The sequence below is a fragment of the Sciurus carolinensis genome, chromosome 17, assembly GCF_902686445.1.
Source record: "Sciurus carolinensis chromosome 17, mSciCar1.2, whole genome shotgun sequence".
Classification (NCBI taxonomy): domain Eukaryota; kingdom Metazoa; phylum Chordata; class Mammalia; order Rodentia; family Sciuridae; genus Sciurus; species Sciurus carolinensis.
Window position 1 is genome coordinate 7,603,356 of NC_062229.1, and position 25,091 is coordinate 7,628,446.

The 25,091-nt window shown below is 38.9% G+C and overlaps 1 pseudogene; it reads left to right on the top strand.

Moving 5' to 3' along the window:
• The first annotated feature begins 2,530 nt into the window (after positions 1-2,530).
• Positions 2,531-12,487, top strand: LOC124967924 (putative gustatory receptor clone PTE03; annotated as a pseudogene).
• Positions 12,488-25,091: the final 12,604 nt, after the last annotated feature.

Consider the following 25,091-nt stretch of genomic DNA (forward strand, 5'->3'; position numbering starts at 1 on the left):
GTAGCTTAGGACATCACACCACGGAGTAGAGAGACATACCTCCCTCACCACAGACAACATATATATAACTCTAAGCCATGCCCCTAATGACCCGCCTCCTATAGTCACACCCTATCTGACAATAGTTTGTAAATAGAATCATCCCAAATGCCCATCAACACAGAAATGGATGAAAAAAATGAGGCATATATACAAAGAGCAATATCGTCCATCAAAAGCATGAAATCCTGTCCTTGGCATCAATACAGGTAAACTCAAGTGATACTGATTTAAATAAGTCACGCATAGAAAGACGAATGGATCTGTGCCAAATGGATATTAGAATCAAAACAGCACTTTGTTAACTAAGAAATTGGCACAAATATAGGGCATCTGAAAATAAGTGAACAAATTTCTAAAAAGAACTACTATATGTGCACTTGAGAATGAATCTCCTCCAAAGGCACTAAGTTCTCATTATCTAGAAAGAACAAAATACTTTCTCACTTATAGAAACAGATTCACTGAACCTACTTGGGGCCAATCATTATGTCATTTCAGTATATTGTTTTGGAAATCAGGATAAATTTGCTTCATATTTTTATGTGAGTGTTCCTGTGGTTGATGGAATATTTGATCTTTTTTTAAAATAATCACATTGATGTATTTCTATATATTACCTATTATTTATCCATTTTGAAGCAAATATGGTTAAGATGATAAAACCCTCACAATGACATCCTGATTAAAATCTAATCTCCTCAAATGTGCTGAGTCAATGGACAAATAGGCATAGTATTATCCATTTTTTGTATTAAGAATTTAAGCCAGGGCTGCTTTACTACTGATCAGACATTATTACCTCATGTACATGTATGACTGCATAACCGATGTGTTCCTGCAATATGTAATCAGAAAAAATGAGAGATTACACTCCGTTTATGTATGGTCTATCAAGATGTATAAATCCATTCTACTGTCATGTAAAAATAATTTGAACAAATAAAATTTAAAACTAAAAACTAATTAAGATGAAGGACCATAATTTCAAACCACAGAGCCCATTGGAAACAAAGCTATGGAAACCCTGTGACTATATTGAAAAAGATATGCATGAGGTTCTAACCAGGGAGTCACGATCCTGTGTATTTGTTTTTGCCATCATCATTGACCACACAAAGGGATGAAAAACTTCTGTGCAAATATAACACATAAAAATTAAGGTTCAATAAACATCAATGATACATTTGGAAAGACACAATTGGATATTTGTATTTTTACATCAACTTGGTTGATAATTAGATAAATTGCAAAATTATACCCACATAAGTAGAATGCATTTTGCTACTCTACATAAAAATAAGTGTACTTGATATAAGTGATTGTATGGATTCATTTATAACTTAAAATCAATACTGAAATTTATTAGAGAAGTTTTATTTGCCAGGTACAAGAAATGGAGATGAGCAGGAACAAAAGAGACAGTTGAAGGTGTAGATTTGACCTCAGGGGTCAGGAATCCATCCCTCCTGAGCCTTCACTGCTATAGAGTTGGTCTTCATGGATATGCACTCCTGGGGTCACCATGAGAGTAAAGTATCTGATCTAATGAGGAGCTTAGGAATTTGAGCCCCCAGGGAAATGGAGGTGATAGGAAGCAGCCTGTGACCTCCTCACTCAGCCACCCTGCCCCAGCCAAGAAGAAGCACCCAAGCCTCCTCCCAGAGATGACTCTTCCTGAACAGGAACGTGTTCACTCACCTGCTCTCTCTGCACTTCCTGAGACAGATTTCCATCTCCAATGTTCCAGTGAGATGATGAGAATCATTTCCCTGGAAGCAACCATGAACTCAAGTCCCTTAGGTAATGCTTGGGAAAGCAGGCTGAGTGTGTCACCAGTTTGATCCTGGGAAGCAGTGAGGAGGGTAAGAAATGAGGGAGGGATAAACATGATGAGGGTCAGTCATCACAGCCTCCTGGCCTTTGTCTCACCCTCTGCACACATATATTTGTTCTGGGGCTACCCAGCTCTCAGGCTGATAGTCTCATTCTGTACAAGGACAGGGTCCATTTCTTTCTGAGCGGAAATCAGCCCTTTCTCAAACATGATGATTGCTACAAAGCACAATTGAACTCTGTAGAGAGGTTGGGGAGGGGGTTTGTAAGTGCATTAATTGCTAGGACTATCAAAACCAGGCAGCAGAATCTTGGTCCTTTAGCAATCAAATGTTAAATACTTGAAGTTCTGGAGTTAGAAATATGAAGATCAAAGGGTCCACAGGTTTGTTTTCTAACTTGTTTCCAAATGATGCTGTTACTGCTGGTCACACATGCTATTATAGTTACACTGCATCTTTGCTTCAGATTCTTCACTGACATGAAATCTAGAAACGAAACAGTTATTTCAGAATTCCTCCTCCTGGGACTGACAGAGAACCCCGCAGTGCAGCCCCTCATCTTCAGCCTTTTCCTGTCCATGTACCTGGTCACCATCCTGAGGAACCCTGCTCATAATCCTGGCCATCAGCTCTGACTCCCACCTCCACACCCTATGTACTTCTTCCTCTGCAGCCTGTCTGTTAATGACATCTGCTTAAGCACAAGCACAGTCCCCGAGATGCTGGTGAACATTCTGAGACAGGATCAGAACATCACCTACACTGGATGGCTCTCCCAGGTCTGCTTTTTCATAGTTTTTGTTGGCATGGAAAATTGTCTAATTGCAGTGATGGCCTTTGACCTCTATGAGGCCATTTGTCACCCCCTGGGATACACAGTCATCATTAACCCTCGTTCCTGTGCGCTCCTTGATCTACTCTCCATGCTCCTCAGCATACGCATGCCCTTCTCCACATTGTCATGGTGCTCCACCTGTCCTTCTGCACAGACCCAGAGATCCCCCACTTCTTCTGTGAACTCGCTCAGGTCATCAAACTCTCCCCTTCTGATACCCTCATCAGTAACAGCTGGTGTATTTGGTGTCTGCTTTATTTGCTGGTGTTCCTCTCTCTGGAATCATTTTCTCTTACATTCACATTTTGTCCTCTGTCTTGAGAATGCCGTCATCAGGAGGGAAGCATAAAACTTTTTCAACCTGTGGGTCTCACCTGTCTGTCGTCTCTTTGTTCTACAGGACAGTTTGTGGTGTACATTAGCTCTGCAGTGACTGACTCCTCCAGGAATTCTGCAGTGGCTTCCATGATGTACTCTGTGGTCCCTCAGATGCTGAACCCCTTTATCTACAACCTGAGGAACAGGGACATGAAGGCCACTGTGAGGATGCTCATGGGTAGGACACCCTCTGTTCTGTGATATTTACTTTGGACTTGTGTTTCTAGAGTGAGCCAAAGTGACAGGGCTCCTGGTTAGCCAGAATGCCAGCACTTTCTGTCACTGCATTCTGCTAAGTTGATGAGATATGTAATAACCAGGTGCCTTTTAACTCCCCTGTAAATTCCCAATCCTCATGGAAAACTCTGAGAGGTTTGGCAGTCTTTGCATGTCCAGAGTCAGAGCCTACTGCAGAGATCCTATTGTTAACACACACTTAAAGAAAGGCAGTTTGGAGAAGGTAGACACGGCAAGAATAGTATCTCAACAAAGCTGAGGGAAGGGGAAGAGGTGGCGGTTGAGCAACAGGTGCTACATTACTGTTTGATGTGAAGAACCAGTTATGGTGTTTGATGGCATAATAGAGTGAACATAATTTGCAATGAAGTATTATATACCTTAAAAACAGTTAGAAAGGAGAAATTTGAATGATCTCACCATGAGCCATGAAAGTTTAAGTTGATGTATGCTAATGCTAAGTACCCAAGTAGCACAACACCCAGTGTATCTGAGAACCCAAACATCCCACTCTATCTGATATGTGTGTACAAATATTATGTCAATAAACAATAAAGAAATTTTTAAAAATTGAAAATAAAATGAAGCTCTACCTCTGTCCCTGGCAATTTCCTCCTAAGACATGTCCTCCTTACCTGCAAAGAGCAAGTACTTTCTTGTTGATGGAAATAAATCTAGAGAGTCCTTCAATCAGCAGTCAGGGTTCCAGGGAGTTCCTCTCACAAGGGGGCAATGGAACCTCAGTTCTCCCTGGGCAGGTTCTTGACTTTAGCCAGTAGAAATAATTCCAAGATGCATCAAGAGCAAGACACAAGGACTTTCATGTGATGACAGCAAATTTATGTACACCCCAAAGGCAGGGTGCAGATGCCCCTTTTCTCTAAGAAGAGAAGATGGTAACGTGCCCAGGTTGAGCTCTGATCATATATATGATGTTACTGGGAATACATGTGCAGGTTCCTAAGCAAGCTCCTTTAAAATGAAATCTCACATCAACTGTTTGATATTTGGGGTTCGAATACTCCTTTCTGGTTAAGCATTCTAGCCATGAATCAGTTGAATACTATGTGTTGATGGGAAAAATTTAAATTGATCATGGTTTGTTCTAGTTGGTGTGGTACAGCATGTGCTGGAGGTTTTCTTCACCTAACTAAAGGGAATGAGTGTGACTGATCATGCTCACAGATCTGGGTCTCCACCTTCTGGGGTCTCTTTCTCCCCGAGAGCCCACCCACCTCACTTTGGTTTCAGTCCATTCACCATGTTGTTTGCCTGTGTTACTATTTCCTTTGAAGTTTATGGAAAATAGAACCTCGTTTTGCAATCCCATTGCTGACTCTCCATTTTATCAACTATTCCTTTACTGAAGTCTCAATGAGGTGAGATGGCCATGAAAGACATCACAGTGCCATCTGGCTTTAAATTCTAGATGATCTACTTTGAAAAGTATAAATTCATGTAATAAGAGTTAATAATGTATAAGGTACAGTGATTAACAAGTAAAATATTGAAGTTCTTTTTTTTATTGTTAACAAATGGGATACATGTTTTTTCTCTGTTTGTACATGGAGTAAAGGTATACCATTTGTGTAATCATAAATTTACATAGGGTAATATTGTTTGATTCATTCTGTTATTTTTTCCCTTTCCCCCCACCCGTCCCATGCCTCTTTTCCCTCTATACACTCCTTCCCCCTCATTCTTGCCCCCTCCCTAACCCTAACCCTAACCCTAAGCCTAACACTAACCCCTTCCACCCCCCATTATATATCATCATCCGCTTATCAGCGAGATCATTTGTCCTTTGGTTTTCTGAGATTGGCTTATCTCACTTAGCATGATATTCTCCAATTTCATCCATTTACCTGCGAATGCCATGATTTTATCATTCTTTATGGCTGAGTAATATTCCATTGTATATATATATACACACATATATATATATATATATATACCACAGTTTCTTTATCCATTCATCAATTGAAGGACACCTAGGTTGGTTCCACAATCGCTATTGTGAATCAAGCAGCTATGAACATTGATGTGGCTGTATCTCTGTAGTATGCTGATGTTAAGTCCTTTGGGTATAGACCAAGGAGTGGGATAACTGTGTCAAATGGTGATTCTATTCCAAGCTTTCTGAGGAATCTCCAAACTCCTTCCAGAGTGGCTGCACTAATTTGCAACCCCACCAGCAATGTATGAGTGTACGTTTTTCCCCACATCCTCGCCAACAACTATTGTTGCTTGTTTTCTTGATAATAACCATTCTAATTGGGGTAAGATGGAATCTTAGAGTAGTTTTGATTTGCATTTCTCTTATTACTACAGTTGTTGAACTTTTTGTCATATATCTGTTGATTGCTTGTAGATCTTCTTCTGTGAATTGTCTGTTCATTTCCTTAGCCCATTTGTTGATTGGATTATTTGTATTCTTGGTGTAGAGTTTTTTGAGTCTTTATATATTCTGGAAATTAGTGCTCTATCTGAAGTATGTGTTTCAAACATTTTCTAGAAAAGTTATATAAGTTTTAAAATTTTATAGTGAGCATTAACATGGATAAACATTTCCACCTACTAAATGAAGTTTGAAATCTGCCCAAGTGTGTAGATTGCAGGGACATATCAACATACCAACAATAAATAAATAAATAAATAAATAAATAAATAAAACTAGAGAGAGAATGAAATTCACAAATATTTAGCAGACATTCAATGACTTTTAAAAAGAGAACTTTTTTGTATTTGCATTGAAATATATAGGGAAAAAGGCGTAAGAGTCAGCAAACCTCCATTATTGAGTAAGGAGAAAACCTCTGAGTGTCTGTGCTTTTACAGTCCTTCTCTCTGGGTATTTATCCCTTAACGTCCTGTGCAATTAAGGTGTGATGGGTGCCATGGTGTGGTATTGGGGATTGAGGACCTTTTGAAGGTGTCTACAGAGGAAGGTGGGTGGGTCCCTGGGGGTTTGCCTCAAAAGGAACAACAGAAACACATTCCACAATATCTCTCTCTCTCTCTCTCTCTCTCTCTCTCTCTCTCTCTGCTCTCCTCCATTATCAGGCTTTTGTTTCTGTGAACAAAATATCTGACCTTAACAACTTAAAAGAATGATTTATCCTGGATGGTGGTTTCAGAGGACTCAGTTCATGGTTGGGAAGCTCCAAGGAGAAACGTCATGGTTGAAGAATGTACAGAGGAAAGTTACTCAGCACGTGGCAGGTGGGGAACAGACAGAAAGAGAGGAAGGGCTGTGGAGAGGTTCAAGCTTCCCAGGGAAGGTCCCCAGTGGACTTCTTCCTCCAAGTGGGTCTCACCTCCCAGGAGTCCTCCGCTATGATGCATCCACCTTTGGACTAATGCACAGATGAGGTCAGAGCCCTCATGATCCATCATTGCTTAAAAGTCCCACCTCTATACGTGGCTGCCTTGGGGTCTAGGCTGTCAATGCCTGAGTTTTTTGCATGCATAATATCTAAAGAAATGAACTTCTATAAAAGCATGTTCCTGTATGCTCCCTTTTTCTCCCCCAAAACCTAGACAAGATAAAGAAACAAGGAGAGCAATACCATGTTTGAATGTATAGTCACATATTGTCTTGAAGGACTCTGGATGTCTCTTATCCCTACTGGGAACAAGAGTAAGTGACTGTTATCTGGAGAAGCTGCTTTCTTGCATGTATGCCAGGACATTGCTCCTGGGAGTGTTGGTCACACAAGCAAGTAAATGCTAGTGATATTGCTGCTTCTGTAGACTAACACATAAAACCCCTCTCTAAATGGGGACCCGGCTGGAACTCAGGCCACCCTGGAGATGGTATGTGTCACTTGTCCAGCAGCTGCTTCTGCACAATTCACCATGAGGGAGAGGAGGTACTGCTCGGCAAACACTGAGAGATAAAGGTGCTATTGGTTCAGCCTACTGACACTGATCCCTTCTTTGTGCACTCACTGATCTCTTTCAACCTTTCTTTAATAAATCATATGTCTCTCATGCCACTTTCATGCTCTGTCTTTGGCCTTTCTTCAATCTACCCCACTGACGTGGCACAACTAACTGGGTTGTGGACAAGACATTCTAAATCCAAACCTTATATTCCACCTCTTGTCCCCAAATGTTCATGACCAATTCACAATATAAAATGCATTCAGTTATCTCCCACAGACTCCAGTGTCTTCAGCGTTCCAACATTACTAAAAAGCCCAAGTCCAAAGTCTCCTCCAAGACACCATGTGGATTGTCACCAGCCTGAGCAGTAGCTGCTTTGGACCACAGCTGCAGTGGACTTGAGTACATGTGCAGCTCTCATGCCTGGTGAAATGAATCCTGAGGGTAAAACTTCTTCGGTGGCCTTGTGTGACCAGGTTGCTGCCAATATCCTCTTAGAGCTGAGTTTTCCAGTGAGTTTTATTTTTGTACCCGCAAGCCTGAAACCAGCAGGGTATGGTCAATTCAGATATTCTCTTAAAGCATCTTTCCTATTGTCAGGATGCAACGTACCTTTCAGAATGTGAGGCTATTTAACTTCTCTAGTGGCAGTAATATCTTCAGCAACATCACATTCTGAGCTCCAATTTTACACTTGCATTTGGGTCAAACCACAATATTTTCAAATTTTTCTGTTCTCTTTTACTTCTTTTTCTAACATTAAACCTGACTAAAACATCCAACAATACTTATGCAACTGCTGGAATTCCATACTATCTTCTAATTTCCCCTTTCTGATTAATTAGTACAACTCTTTCAAATTTAGCCTCACATGTCCTCAAGTCTCAGAGACGGCAAAATATAGACAAGTTCTTTGACAGAATGTAAGATGAATGGACTTCAGTCCAACTCCCTTCAGATTCCTCATTTCCATCTGAAACCTTATGAGCACAATCTTTGCTGTTCACATTTCTAATGAAATTCTGATCTTCTGAGCTCTCACACAATTGCCTATTACGCTCTACTAACTACATTCTACAGCTTCTCTGTCCTTCATCTCCACACTTTTACAAACTCTTTTCACAAACCAGCTCCAAAAACTGTGTACAACCTGGTCAGGTAGAGTCACAGCGATGACCCAAATTCTCAGTACCAATATGTATATTAGATTTTTGTTGTTGTGAACAAAACAAGTTTGAGAAGTGAAGATTTATTTTGCCTCAAAATGTCAGGGGATTCAGTACATGGCCAGCTGACTCCAGGGCAAAAATTTCATGCTGGAAAGGCCTGAAAGAGAAAAAGTGCTCAGGTTGTGTTGGTCGGACAACAGCGAGGACAAAGAGGGAATCAACTCTTCCAGCACAGGCCAATTGTGACTTACTTCCTCCAACTAGATGCTATTTCCCAATAGTCCATCCAGCTATTAATCAAATAATCTATCAAATAGAGTATCCACTGATGAGGTGATTAAACAACCATTTCTAAAATGCCACCTCTGAACCTTGCTGAACCAGGAACAGTGATTTCAACACAGAAGCATTGGTAGGGGGGACATTCCAGATTTAAAACAAACACTTTTCTCCACCACATACTGTTTCTATGTTATACAGAGCCATTATAGGCGCAGAACAACAGGCAAAACAACCATGAAACAAATATCCAAAACCATGAGTAAAAATGAAACTTTCCTATCTCAATGATTTATCTTGTGTTTTTGTTACAGCAACAGAAAGATGTCTAAAAAATATTTTAGCAAATATTAATAAATATATTCTTTATACCCACATATATAAGACACGGTCACAACTAAAATTAAACCAAGTTTCCTTAAAGCATTAATTAAATAGAGATGACTTTGAATTTGACCTAAAAGAGACCTTGAATTCATTCGAGGAATACCCCATGTAATGTTGACGAACTCTGTGAGATGGAGTTGAGCAGAAATAATGGAGAGAACTGAGTGGTGTGACCATGGCCTCTTGGGTCAGGAATCAGTCATCCTGATTCCCTCACTTCTGCAGAGTTGGTCTTTAAGGACATGCACTCTCGAGATCAGAACGCTAACTAAAATATCTGTTATAATGAGGAGTTTTGGATATTGAGCCCCAGAGATTCAGATTATAGAAATCAGCTTGGGATCACCTCACTCAACAGCTGAGACCCAGCCAGGAGCAACAGCTGAGTCTCTTCCCAGAAACACTTTCTGTCCAGTCTTCTCTGATGCATTTAGTCTATCTGTATTTCCTGAGGACACATCTTCCGTCTTCAATATCCAGGTGAACGGCCATTCTTCTTGAAGACAACTAACTAAAGTTCTTTAGTAAACATGTTCAAAATGTTATTCATGCATGTACTTCATTTCTTCTCTCATACATTTTAATTCATATGTATTTCATCATATGCCCATACCAGATGAATACATTGGTATCATTCATGTTCCCTTCATTTGTTTCTACCTGACCATCATTCCCAAAGGTACATTAAAGACTTCCCTGATATTCGCATTCATGATGGAAGGGATGTTCCCTCTCTTTGCCCTTTCCTCAACTGCCCTGACACACTACCAATTTCTGAGGAAGGAATAATATTTCATGACATTCCATAAAGAACCCAACTGGAAATGTCAGTATGAGAGTCTGATAAGTGAAGCACTGTTCTGGGCACTTTGTTCTATCCATTTCTCATTATGAAACATCCCCCACAGTTTCTTCCAGTTTCATTTAAGCAAAATTTAATAAAATTTTCATATATTCAAGATATACATAGTGATGGTAGGAGATCTATATACACATTCAGAGTATGTGAGACCAGTGTTACACCACATGGTAATGCTGTCATAGCATCTTTCCCTTGAGGACAGGGACCATTTCACTGCAAGGATGCTCATACTTGAACCCTGATTAACTGTGTGTTCATCTTATAATATTTTATTTTCTGAATAGCAATAAATCCTGCATATTTTCATCTGTTTTATTAACTAACTATGCATTTCATGTATTTTTACAGTTAGGAGAATTTGAAAAAATGATATGCCACCTATCAATTTAAGAGAAGAACTCCCTTAAGATAGAACAGAGAATCCCATAATGAGTTTTCTGTATTTCTTAGAATTAACTGTTAAAGGAGATGGCTTATGATACGAGGTGGTAGTTTTATGACCTTCAACTATGGAGGCACAATTTTCTAATCTTCCCAGATCCACATGGATGGATGTCATCTACCTGCTATCATTAATTTCATGGGTAGAGATTGACATATATTTAAAGCAAGAGAAAGACTAGGGGTTTTGGTTGGGAAGAAAATATTAAAGTTGCACAGGAAAACTATGAAGTCTGAGTCATCATTTAATCATGTAAGTTCTGTGCTATGCAGAAGCATAAACAGGGCTATCAGATATATAGCGGATATGTCAGAATATATGAGCACAAACCCAGTCTTGAAAGGTGTGCCTTGTCATTTGTTTCCTTCTCAGCTCTTTGCACATAAAAGAGGGTTGGTAATCAATCATGTTTATTTTAATAAAATGAGGGGAGGAAAAGAGGAATGATTGAAAAGTAATAGAGGGAGAGAGCAGTAGAGGAAAATATCATAAAGTTCACTTGGAGACGCAGTACCCATTATTTATTTTTATTTTTCAGGGTTCTTAAAATTCATCTTACATTTCCAGGATGGTACATGACTCTAATCTCAGTGGCTTGAGAGGATGAGACAGGAAGATCATTAACTCAAAGCCAGTTTCAGCAACTTAGCAAGACTCTAAGAAACTTATGTGAAAACCTGTCTCTAAATAAAAAATTTTAAAAAGGGCTATAAATGTAGCTCAGTGTTTAAGCATCCTGGGTTCAGTCCCTGGTACCAAAGAAAAAAAAATCATATTTCAAAACCATCCAGAGGGCTTGTTGAATCATAGATTGCAGGTCCTCCACTCCCAGTTAAAGAATTTGCCTCTTACAAAACAAGGACAAGAGGATGAAAATAATTCAGCATGTTTGAGTCTAATGATTTCCCCAAATTATCAATGCTCTCATGGCTACCTCTGTCTCCTGAAGAAGATCCATGTTCTACAGGATCTATAGGATGCTAGTGCTATTCATCCCTTATGTCTTTGTCTTCTGAGCACAAATAGTTGCTTTTTGTGCATTTTTACAAGACCACAAATTTTATCTTTAATCTTATTCACTTATTTTTGTTTTTTCAATCATATGCCACCTACCACCATAGGGAGATAAATTCTCTAAATATGCGATGGACTTCAGAATTTTATGTATATATTTCTATTCAACAGCATAAAATAGTTCTGAAACAAAAATCATCTCTATTTATTGCATTCTCAGAACTTTTCACCATGTGTGAGAAAGTTAATTCTCAAAGAAAACAAGGGTGAATAAGTGAGTACAGGGAAATAGTTGAGGAAGAAGAGAGAGAAGCAGAGGGAAGGATTTGGATGTTCATTTGGGCTTTCATTTAAAAGAGAGAACCTTGAGCAGCAATTCTCATGTGCAAGTAATTAGAACAAAAAAAAATTTAATTTTAAAAGTTACCATGTGAAGAAGTTTGCTAAAATATTCACTGTTGTTCCTCATCCAGGAACTCATTATCAGATGGTCTGCTGTGGGTTCCATATATCAGCATTTCTCACAAGTCCCTAAGTCATGCTGCTGCTGCTTGGGCCCAGGAATCACAGCTTTTCTTGTCATGTCACCCATATTTGGCTTTAGATTCACCGTTAACATGGAACCAAGAAACAACACAAGAATTCCTGCTCCTGGAACTGACAGAGGACCCAGCATTGCAGTCACTCCTCTTCAGCCTCTTCCTGTCCATGTACCTGGTCACCATCCTGGGAAACCTGCTCATCATCCTGGCTGTGAACTCTGACACCCACCTCCACACCCCCATGTACTTCTTCCTCTCCAACCTGTCCTTTACTGATATCTGCTTGAGCACAAGCACCATCCCCAAGATGCTGGCCAACATCCAATCATAGAGTCAGAGCATCTCCTACACAGGCTGCCTCTCCCAGGTCTTCTTTGTCCTGGCTTTTCTTGTCTTAGAGAACCGTTTCCTCACAGCAGTGGCCTATGACCACTATGTGGCCATTTGTCACCCACTGATGTACACCATCATCATGAATCCTTCCCTCTGTGTGACACTGGTTCTGATCTCTCTGGGCATCAGCTCTGTGGATGCCTCCTCCACACTCTATGGTGCTGAGGTTGTCCTTCTGCACTGACCTGCAGATCCCCCACTTCTTCTGTGAACTAGCTCAGGTCATCAAGCCTGCCTGTTCTGATACCCTCAACAACAACATTTTGGTTTATTTTTTCTCTATCATATTGGTTGGTGGTTCTCTGTCTGGAATCATTTTCTCATATACTTAAATCATGTTTTCTCTTTTGGCAATGCCATCACCTGGCAGAAGACATAAAGAGTTTTCCACCTGTGGGTCTCATCTCTTAGTCGATTTCTTGTTCTATGGCATAGGTTTCGGTGTGTATTTTAGCTCTGCAGTCACTGAGTCATCCAGGAAGACTGCAGTGGCTTCAATGATGTACACTATGGTCCCTCAAATGCTGAACCCCTTTATCTACAGCCTGAGGAACAGGGATGTGAGGGAAGCCTTGAGGAAAATATTAAGTAGAATAACATCCTTCAGGTGATTGACATCATATTTAAGCCAGTTTTCCAAAGTACATCCAGTGAACATTTAACACTCTCATGCAAAACTTAATGTTGTATTTGTGAGGAAAACAATTTTTCTGTGGAGAAAGAGGCCAGTTTTGTGGGAGATATTAGGGTTTTTTTTTTTTTTTTGGAAAATGCAGTGAAAGAGAATACAAGAAGGTAGTGTTAAAGGTCACTACTTTCCAACAAAGATAAAAGTTTCTGAGAGTCATCTCTCCATGTGTGGAAATAAAATCTCAGCAGAACATGACAGTCTGTCATTGGAGCAGGAGGCGGGGAGGGTGGCACAAGGAAAAGCATTCAGCACCACTCTCGTGGACAACTCCCTATCATTTCCCCCATGGTCTTCCAGAGCAGAGCTTCCTCCACTGGTGCCCACAGAGCCCCTGCATAGGTGAGTTGCCTGAGGACCATGTTCATAATGCAGGTTCATTAATCTCACTCAAGGACTATTGAGTTTGAGATGCCTAAAGACATGATTCATAAATAAGCCCTTTGTGAGGTTCTGAGGCTCTCAAGTCTGGGAAGATTTTAGGTATTAATATTTCAAGAACAAAGGAGAATGTATTTTTAGTAGGTAATATCCTCAAATAACATAGTATCAATTGTCATACACTTAGTGTATAAAACTTACCTGTAGGGGCCAAGATGGCGGACTAGAGGGCGGCTGCATATCACGTTGCTCAAGGAAGCAAGATTCAAAAGAGGAGATAGTGAGAGACTTGGGACCAACTCAAAGCCGCCGGGTGAATCTCTCCCGTTGGGGAGGCATCCCGGATGGGGCGGAAGCCCCGGAACACAGGGAATTTGTGAAGTAGAGTTGCTCGGCGAGACGCCCCTCCCCCCGCTGGAGCGGTAAACACGGACAACTGGGATCATCGTAGACGAGGCGGCTCAGCACAGCGCTTAGACTCGAGCAACCACTGAGGCTCCGGGCGACTGCCTGAGGAGGAGCTGCGTGGCTAGCTGTTTAGACCCAGAACGACCGCTTCTGAACACCGGGGGGTTGCCCGGAGAAAGAGGAGAAGCCCGGTGGGTCACTTGGTCTAGGAGTGACTGCATCAGAGCCACAGGCGGTTGCCAGAGGAGGAGCTGCGTGGTGAGCTGTTTGAACTCAGAGTGAGCGCTCCTGAAAACCGGGGGACTGCCCGGAGGAAGAGGAGGAGCGCGGTGGGACACTTGGCCTAGGAGTGACTGCATCAAAGCCATAGGCAGTTGCCAGAGGATGAGCTGCATGGCGAGCTGTTTGAACTCAGAACAACTTCTCCAGAACACTGGTGGCCTGCCTGGAGGAGGAGAGCGGTGGGACGCTTGGTCTAGGAGTGACTGCATCAGAGCCACAGGTGGTTGCCAGAGGAGGAGGCGAGTGGTGAGTTGACTGGACTAAAAGCAACCGCTCCTGAACACCGTGTCCTGCCTGGAGGAGGAGCGTGGTGAGTCACTTGGTCTCGGAGCCACCGCTCCTAAACACCCGGGGGGCTACCCCGAGGAGGAGGAGGAAGAACAGGGCAGGTCACTTGGACTTGGAGTGACTGCCTAGGGCTAGGGGTGGTTGGTGGGAGGAGGAGACCCAAAGTGAGTTGCTTGGATTCCTAGTGACTGCGTCAGAAACCGGGCGGGTGTCCGGAGGAGGAGGTGTGTGGCGGGTCTCTGGGTCTCAGAGCAATTGTACGGTGCTCCAGGTGGTGGCTCAGGGGAGGGGCTGCATAGCCAGGCGATTGGTGCAGAGCAGGGTCCCAGGATCTATGTGGCTTCTTGCTGGAAGAGCCGCACAGAGACACGCCTAGGGGCGGAGCGAAGTTTCCAGGGCGGCGGGCAGATTCTCTGGGAGAGGCAGCGTAAGGAGACTCGACTATGAAGGGTGAGGCTCCCAGGCCCAGGACGTAGGTCCGGGCCCCTGGGATCATTGCAGAGGAAGACAGCCTAGCCCAGGCGGTAGTTGTAGATTGAGGGGAACCTCTAGGAGTAGAACTGACCAGCGAGACGTCCCCACCCAGTGAGTCTTCCCAGCCGGGAGAGGTTTTCCCACAGGGACGGTAAAACCAGAGACACAGGCACAAACAGGCCTTACTTCAGCCCGCAGACTAGTTCCCCATTGGATGACCATTGGTCAACAAGTGGAGGCACCTCTGCCCACTAGCAGGGAATATACGCCACCTGAGGGTCACCACCACTAGAGAGGCAGCTTCTTCGTGGAGCTCTGCATTATCAACCTCCTCCAAGACTTCAGGCTACTGAAGGATAAGAGGGGATATACTAGCAATCTTCAGGAACATTATAAGGTGATAGAGGAAATCTGCAATATCTTAATGACCCACTGATTCCTGAACAATATGAGAAAACAAGGGAAGAAAATGCCCCAAACAAATCAAGATGTTACATCAATAAAATCCAACGACAGCATGGCAGAAGAAATGACAGAAAGGGAGTTCAGAATGTACATAATTAAAATGATTAGGGAAGCAAACGAAGAGATGAAAGAGCAAATGCAGGCATTGAACGATCGCACCAATAGACAGTTAACAGAGCAAATTCAGGAAGCAAAAGATCATTTCAATAAAGAGTTAGAGATATTGAAAAAAAACCAAACAGAATTCCTTGAAATGAAGGAAACAATAAACCAAATTAAGAACTCCATTGAAAGCATAACCAATAGGATAGAACAGCTGGAAGACAGAACTTCAGATATTGAAGACAAAATATTTAACCTCGAAAAAAAGTTGAACAAACAGAGAAGATGGTGAGAAATCATGAACAGAATCTGAAAGAACTATGGGATATCATGAAAAGGCCAAATTTGAGAATTATTGGGATTGAGGAAGGCTTAGAGAAGCAAACCAAAGGAATGAACAATCTATTTGAAGATATAATATCAGAAAATTTCCCAAATCTGAAGAATGAAATGGAAAATCAAGTCCAAGAGGCTTATAGGACTCCAAATACACAAAATTACAACAGACCCACACCAAGGCACATTATAATGAAAATACATAACATACAAAATAAAGACAGAATTTTAAAGGCTGTTAGAGAAAAGAACCAAATTACATTCAGGGGAAAACCAATACGGATATCAGCAGATTTTTCAATCCAGGCACTAAAAGCTAGAAGGGCCTGGAACAACATTTTTCAAGCTCTGAAAGAAAATGGATGCCAACCAAGAATCTTGTACCCAGCAAAACTTACCTTCAAATTTGATGATGAAATAAAATCATTCCATGATAAACAAAAGCTAAAAGAATTTATAAAAAGAAAGCCAGCATTACAGAACATTCTCAGCAAAATATTACATGAGGAAGACATAAAAAACAAAGAAGCAAATCAGCAAAGGGAGGAATTATCCTAAAGGAACTGTCAAATAAAGGAGGAACCAAGATGTGTCAAAAATTTTAAATATGAACCAAATGACCAGGAATACAAATCATATCTCAATAACAACCCTGAATGATAATGGCCTGAATTCATCAATCAAAAGACATAGACTGGCAGATTGGATTAAAAAGAAAGATCCAACAATATGTTGCCTGCAAGAGATTCACCTCATAGAAAGAGATACCCATAGACTAAAGGTGAAAGGATGGGGAAAATCATACCATGCACATGGACTCAGCAAAAAAGCTGGAGTACCATCCTCATTTCAGATAATGTCGACTTCAAGCCAATGTTAGTCAGAAGGGATAAAGAAGGACATTTCATACTGCTTAAGGGAAGCATAAATCAGCAAGATATAACAATCACAAACATCTATGCCCCAAACAGTGGCTCATCCATGTATGTTAAACAAATCCTTCTCAATTTTAGAAACCAAATAGACCATAACACAATAATACTAGGTGATTTTAACATGCCTCTTTCACCACTGGACAGATCTTCCAAACAAAAATTGAACAAAGAAACCATACATCTCAAAAACACAATCAATAATTTAGACTTAACAGACATTTATAGAATATACCATCCAACCAAGAGCGAATACACTTTCTTTTCAGCAACACATGGATCCTTCTCTAAAATAGACCATATATTATGCAACAAAGCTAATGTTAACAAATACAAGAAGATAGAGACACTACCTTGTATTCTATCAGATCATAATGGATTGAAGTTACAAATTAATGAAAGAATAAAAAACAGAAACTACTCCAACACCTGGAGATTAAACAATACGCTACTATATGATGAATGGATAACAGAAGATATTAGGAAGGAAATTAAAAAATTCTTAGAGGTAAACGAGAACAAAGAAACATCACATCAAAATCTCTGGGACACTATGAAAGCAGTACTTAGAGGAAGATTTATTTCATGGAGCGCATTTAATAAAAGAAGTAAAATTCAAAAAATAAATGAACTAACACTACAGCTCAAAGCCCTAGAAAAAGAAGAACAGACCAACACCAAAAGAAGTAGAAGACAGGAAATAGTTAAACTGAGAGCTGAAATCAACGAAATTGAAACAAAAGAAACAATACAAAAAATTGACAAAATAAATAGTTGGTTCTTCGAAAAAATAAACAAAATTGATAAACCTTTAGCCACACTAACAAAGAGAAGACGAGAGAAAACCCAAATCACTAAAATTCGGAATGAACAAGGAAATTTCATAACAGACACGACCGAAATACAAAACATAATTAGAAGCTATTTTGAAAATCTATACTCCAACAAAATAGAAAATTTCGAAGACATCAACAGGTTTCTAGAGACATATGAATTGCCTAAACTGAACGAGGAGGACATACACAATTTAAATAGACCAATTTCAAGTAATGAAATAGAAGAAGTCATCAAAAGCCTTCCAACAAAAAAAAGTCCAGGACCAGATGGGTTCTCAGCCGAGTTCTACAAAACATTTAAAGAAGAGCTCATTCCAATACTTCTCAAAGTATTCCAGAAAATAGAGAGGAGGGAACTCTCCCAAACTCATTCTATGAAGCCAATATTACCTTGATTCCTAAACCAGACAGAGACACATCAAGGAAAGAAAATTTCAGACCAATATCCTTAATGAACATTGACGCAAAAATTCTCAACAAAATTTTAGCAAATCGCATACAAAAATATATGAAAAAGATAGTGCACCATGATCAAGTGGGTTTCATCCCAGGGATGCAAGGTTGGTTCAACATCAGGAAATCAATAAATGTCATTCACCATATCAATAAACTTAAAGTCAAGAATCACATGATTATTTCGATAGATGCAGAAAAAGCATTTGATAAAATACAGCACACCTTCATGCTCAAAACACTAGAAAAAATAGGGATAGTAGGAACATTCCTTAACATTGTAAAGGCCATCTACGCTATACCCATGGCTAATATCATTCTAAATGGTGAAAAACTGGAAGCATTCACTCTAAAAACTGGAACAAGGCAGGGATGCCCTCTTTCACCACTTCTATTCAATATCGTCCTTGAAACTCTAGCCATAGCAATTAGACAGACCAAAGAAATTAAAGGGATACGAATAGGAAAAGAAGAACTCAAACTATCCCTATTGGCTGATGATATGATGGTATATTTAGAGGAACCAGGAAATTCCACCAGAAAACTTTTAGATCTCATAAGTGAATTTAGTAAAGTAGCGGGATATAAGATCAATGCACATAAATCTAAGGCATTTTTATACATAATCGATGAATCTTCAGAAAGAGAAATTAGGAAAACTACACCATTCACAATAGCTTCGAAAAAAATAAAGTATTTGGGAATCACTCTCACAAATGAGGTGAAAGACCTCTACAATGAGAACTACAGAACACTAAAGAAAGAAATTCAAGAAAACCTTAGAAGATGGAAAGATCTCCCATGTTCTTGGATAGGAAGATTTAATATTGTCAAAATGGCCATACTACCAAAAGTGCTATACAGATTCAATGCAATTCCAATTAAAATCCCAGTGATGTACCTTACAGAAATAGAGCAAGTAATTATGAAATTCATCTGGAAGAATAAAAAACCCAGAATAGCTAAAGCAATCCTTGGCAGAAAGAGTGAAGCAGGGGGTATCGCAATACCAGATCTTCAACTCTACTACAAAGCAATAGTAACAAAAACGGCATGGTATTGTTACCAAAATAGAAAGGTGGATCAATGGTACAGAATAGAGGACACGGACACAAACCCAAATAAATACAATTTTCTCATACTAGACAAAGGGGCCAAAAATATGCAATGGAGAAAAGATAGCCTCTTCAACAAATGGTGCTGGGAGAATTGGAAATCCATATGCAACAGAATGAAACTACACCCATATTTCTCACCATGCACGAAACTAAACTCAAAATGGATTAAGGATCTCGGAATCAGACCAGAGACCTTGCATCTTATAGAAGAAAAATTAGGTCCAGAGCTTCAACATGTCAGCTTAGGACCAGACTTCCTCAACAGGACTCCCATAGCACAAGAAATAAAAGCAAGAATCAATAACTGGGATAGATTCAAACTAAAAAGCTTTCTCTCAGCAAAGGAAACTATCAGCAATGCGAAGAAAGAGCCTACAGAGTGGGAGAAAATCTTTGCCAATCATACTTCAGATAGAGCGCTAATCTCCAGAATCTATAAAGAACTCAAAAAACTCTACACCAAGAATGTAAATAATCCAATTGACAAATGGGCTAAAGAAATGAATAGACACTTCCCAGAAGAAGATATATAAGCAATCAACAAACATATGGAAAAATGTTCAACATCTCTAGTAATAAGAGAAATGCAAATCAAAACCACCCTAAGATTCCATCTCACCCCAATGAGAATGGCGATTATCAAGAATACAAGCAACAACAGGTGTTTGCTAGGATGTGGGGAGAAAGGGACACTCTTACATTGCTGATGGGGCTGCAAATTAGTGCAGCCACTCTGGAAAGCAGTGTGGAGACTCCTTAGAAAACTTGGAATGGAACCACCATTTGACCCAGCTATCCCACTCCTTGGCCTATACCCAAAGGACTTAAAATCAGCCTAGTACAGAGATACAGCCACATCAATGTTCATAGCTGCTCAGTTCACAATAGCCAGATTGTGGAACCAACCTAGATGTCCTTCAATTGATGAATGGATAAAGAAAATGTGATATATATTTACAATGGAATATTACTCAGCCATAAAGAATGATAAAATTATGGCATTTGCAGGCAAATGGATGAAACTGGAGAATATCATGCTAAGTGAGATAAGCCAATCTCAAAAAACCAAAGGAAGAATGATATCACTAATAAGTGGATGATGACACATAATGGGGGGTGGGAAGGGTTAGTGTTGGGGTTGGAGTTGGGTTTAGGGAGGGGGGCAGGAATGGAGGAAGGAAGGACTGTATAGATGGAGGGGAAGGGTGGGAGGGGAGGGGGGAAGGGAAAAATGGCAGAATGAATCAAACAACATTACCCTATGTAAATTTATGATTACACAAGTGGTATGCCTTTACGCCATGTACAGACAGAGAAACAACATGTATCCCATTTGTTTACAATAAAAAAAAAAAACTTACCTGTAGGCTTAAATTTGTTGTAACATAATAAAACATACATACAGACAACCAGGTTAAAAATAAAGATAGAATATGTATAAAGAATCCTCCAGTTACATATTCCTTTCTCCTCTTCTTATAAACAGCTTCATTAAAATGCATATTTATTATTTGCAATATTATTTGATTTCCCTGAATCCTTTGAAATTGACAGTCATTGGCCATGTGTGCCAACACAATGGCATTGGCACAAGATTCAACTGCACAGTTTTATCACCCTTATAGGTAAACATGTGAATTTATTAAATAAATTTATTAAATATACTACATACTAATATACATACTATATGCATACGTACTACATATACACATATTATATACATACTAATATACATACATACATACTAATATACAATATATACTACACAGACTATAGTAATTCCATCACTAGTCCTTGAAGTTCACCCATTAAATAGCTGTAAGAATATTAATAGTAAAAGTAAACATAATGGGAATAATAACAGAAAAATGATGGCAATATTTGATGAAGTGGAATTCAGCAAAGAATCTTAGTTTTCAATAAAACTATTTCTTTTCGGCCTCTATATAATGAGACAAACATCATAACCCTATGTACATGTATGATTACACGAATGATTTGAATCTATGTTGTGTATAATCATAGAAAGGAAAACTTGTACCTCATTTGTATACAATGAATCAAAATGCAGTCTGTAAAAATAAAAAATGAATAAATATGTAAATAAATTTTAAACATAAAAAATTCTGTCTTTTTGAAATTGATAAATTATGCTATATCTTTTAAAATGTTTTTATTAGTACACGATGCTTCCACATAATATGAGGGCTCACTTTTATGTAATCATACATATAAGGATCATAATTTGCAGCATTTCAGTTCCCAGTAGTTCCTCTTCTTCTCCTTTCCTCTTCCTCCTCCACTCTTCTGGTCTACTTTCTATTTGCTGATTGTTTTTTAAACTAGTGCTTTGAAGATACACATAAATGTGGAATTCACTCTGGTATGTTTACATATGTAGAGTATGATTTATTCAGTTGCATTGTGCAGTTCCTCCCTTTTCCCATCCCTCCTGCTTTCCCTTGAATTCTCTTACTCTACTCCACTGATCTCTCTTCTATTTTCATGTAGCTACACACCACTCCTCTTCTGAATTTCTTCTAGCTTTCACAAATGAGAGAAAAGATTTGAACTTTGACTTTCTGGGTCTCACTTATTTTAGTTACCATGATGTTCCCCTGTTCTCTTAATTAATAAGCAAATGTCATTATTTCATTCTGCTTTCTGATTTAAACACTATTACATATATGTACTATATTTTCTTCTTTATTAATCTCTGGACAGACAACTGGCCTGATTCCATTACTTGGCTGTTGTGAATTACACTGCTGTAAGTATTAATACACCTATATCAAGATAGTATGCTGATTTTAGTTCTTTGGGATAAATATTGAGGAGTAGAACAGCTGGGACATATGGTGGTTCCATTCCTAGGGTGTCAAGGAATCCCCGTCTTGCTTTCTAAATTGGATGAACTAATTTACGGTCTCACCAAAAATGTATGAGTGTACCTTTTCTCCCACATTCTCACCATCATTTTTTATTATTTATCTTCTTGATGATTGCCATTTTGACTGAATTGAGATGAAATCAATCTCAATGTAGTTTCAATTAGCATTTCCATAATTGCTAGTGTTGAATAGTCTCTCATACATTTGCTGACAACTTGTATTTCTTCTTTCAAGAAATGTCTGTTTAGTTCTTTTGCCCATTTATTGATTTAGTTATTTGTAGAATTTTTATATTGTTTTTGAATAATTTATATATTATGTATATTAATCCCTGTTGGAAGAAGGAAAAATATTTTATCCCCTTCTGTAGGTTCTCTATGATCTTCATTCTTTCCTTTGCTGTACAGAAGCTTTTGAAGTAGATGCCACTTCACTTATTGATTCTCTGGTTTATGTACTGAACTTTAGGTTTCTTGTTAAGAAAGTCAGTACCTGTGCCCAACTGTGGAGTGAGTGTTTAACCCATGTTTTCTTCCAGTCATTTTAAAGTCTCTGATGTAATTCTTAGTCCTGAGTTAATTCCACTTTGTGTTAACTTTTATGCAGAACAAAATATGGGAATCTTCCTTCTTCTACATATACATATCCAGTTTTCCCAGCACCATTTATTTACAAGGGTAACTTTGAGAATTATAAGATGGCAGAGTATAGGAACAGGGCTCTTCCCAGTTGTTCTGCTGCTTGGAATTGAAATGATAAGAATGCAGTTTTATAATGCGTTGTCATTCTGGTGATATTTACAGATTGTTTCATGTTTATACATGTACACATTTCTGCTTTTTCTACCTTATTTTATTATTTCTTTTCTTTTACTAATCTTTTAAATGTTTTTTTCTATTTTTCTAAGAAGTAGTATTTTGGGGGTTGGGGTTTTCTTTAGGTTTTTGTATTTTACTTTAGTTCAATTTTACTAATGGTGTGATTTTGCTGTATATGTTCCTTGTTTTATTATTCACACTTTTCAAATATCTCCCTCCATTTGTGAAACTTCTAGTTCACTCCCTTCTGCTGCATTTCCTCTCTCTTTAGGACCTTCATGTACTACCTTGCTTCCCTCTCACCTTTTGATTATTTCAAACGTCTTTTGCCTACATACAACACATTTTTACCTTCATTGAACGATATTTTGAATTCCTTTAAATCCATGTAGTTTATCTCTTTGGGGGATGGAATAAGGAGGAACAAAGGGAGCCACAAAATTATAGCAACTCCACAAAAACGATTAAAAATACAATGATTCAGGAAGTGTTATATTGAGTCTACAAAGCTGAGAAGAGCTAAGAACTCTAACTTGAAACGGGCAGTCTGAGCTCTAGGTAAGGAACTGGCTGACAGTAGGTGGGGTAGGAAACCAAGTCCATTTAAATTCTGACCAAATTTGCTGTTCCCTGAGTCCTTTCTTCCAAGCCTAGAAAGGGCTGGAGGTAGGCTGACAAATTCCACTCTCCTTGAAACAGTGTATATTTTAGATTTCCAGAAAGAGTGATGTATTAGAACTGACATCCAATAACGGAGTGAAATCCTGCACTGAAAATCTTCACACAGACTCACTTAACAAGCTTGTCTGTTTTGGGTCAGAAATGAGAATAAACAAACTACAAAACTGAAGTCCCAATAAGAAAATATGCTCCTTCAAAGACCTCAGCAAAAAATAAATAAATAAACAAACAAAGTTGCTCCAAAAAAACGGTGGAGGGGACACGGTAAGTCTTGACTCCTGTACAGTCCAGAACTAAAGCAGTGAGGGAACTGCTAAGCTGTGAGCCAAGAATCGTTTAAAAGCAATTTTACCTTCTTAGGATCTAATTTCTCAACAAATTCAAGAAAATCACTCCAAATTGCCATTCATATTAGTATCCTCCTAGAGAACTCTTTTAATAATTACATTTTTATGATTTATTAGTATAAGGCATTGTTTTCAGTGTGGTGTTAGAAACTACACATAAAAGCAAATTCAAATTGAGTTAAAATATTGACAAGAAGACATTTTCCCAATCCAGAACACATAGTAAAGGGAAAGAAGCTAACTGAAATTCCCACATATAAAAGTAGAAGTGATAACCCTCCCAGAATATGAGTAGAAATACTAAGAATATAAAATATCAAGGTAACAATAAGGTTGAGAAACCCTCATTCAAACTAACCAAAATAAAGAGAAGACACAAATAAGCAAAATTAGAGATCAAAATGGAGATATCACCACGGATACTTCTGAAACCCTGAAGAATTTACAAACTATTTTGAAAAATGATACTCCAATAAATGGGAAAATCTACAAGACATTGACAAATTTCTAGATACATATGATCTGCCCAAATTGAACCAGGAAGATAAACAAAAACTAAACTGAACAATATCAAGTAATGAAATTAAACAGTAATTAACAGCTTTCCAAAAAGTATAGCTGAGGACCAGATGTATTCTCAGCTGAGTTCTACCAGACCTTTAACATAGAACTAATACCAATCTTTCTCAACTTATTTCATGACATTAAAATGGAGAGAACACTCCCAAATATATTCTATGAAGCCAGTATAACTGTGACACCAAAACCATTGTCCAGTATTCCTCTACTTTTGCTTTTTATGTCCACTTTGTTCACTTTGGTAGGTATTACATGTCCAAAAATTAATCAGTTTCTTCCAGATTTCCCATCTTGTCCAGAATTTAGTCATTTTATGCTATTATCTCACTGAGTAGGTTTTCTGTATCATTAGAATGTAACTCAAAACCTTCATCTAATTCTATGTTTTGTACATTTGGTCTTTAATGTTTTCCCAGAGATTCTCATATGTTTTCATCATACTTCACTTTCTGACTTCAATGTTGTCTGAAGTGATAGTTCATATTGTCTTCAATTCCTGGTATTCTTTCTCCCTCTTGATCCTGCCTACTGGCAAGATATTCAAGTGAGTTTTTATTTGAATTATTGAGCTGACACTTCCCAGATTTCTGTTTGGTATATTTTTCAGGATCTCTTTCTCTTTATGGAATTGCTCCTTCATATACTGCAATGTCTTTCTTAATCTATTCAGCTTTTATTTGTATCCTCTTTGAATTTATTGGTCATTTTA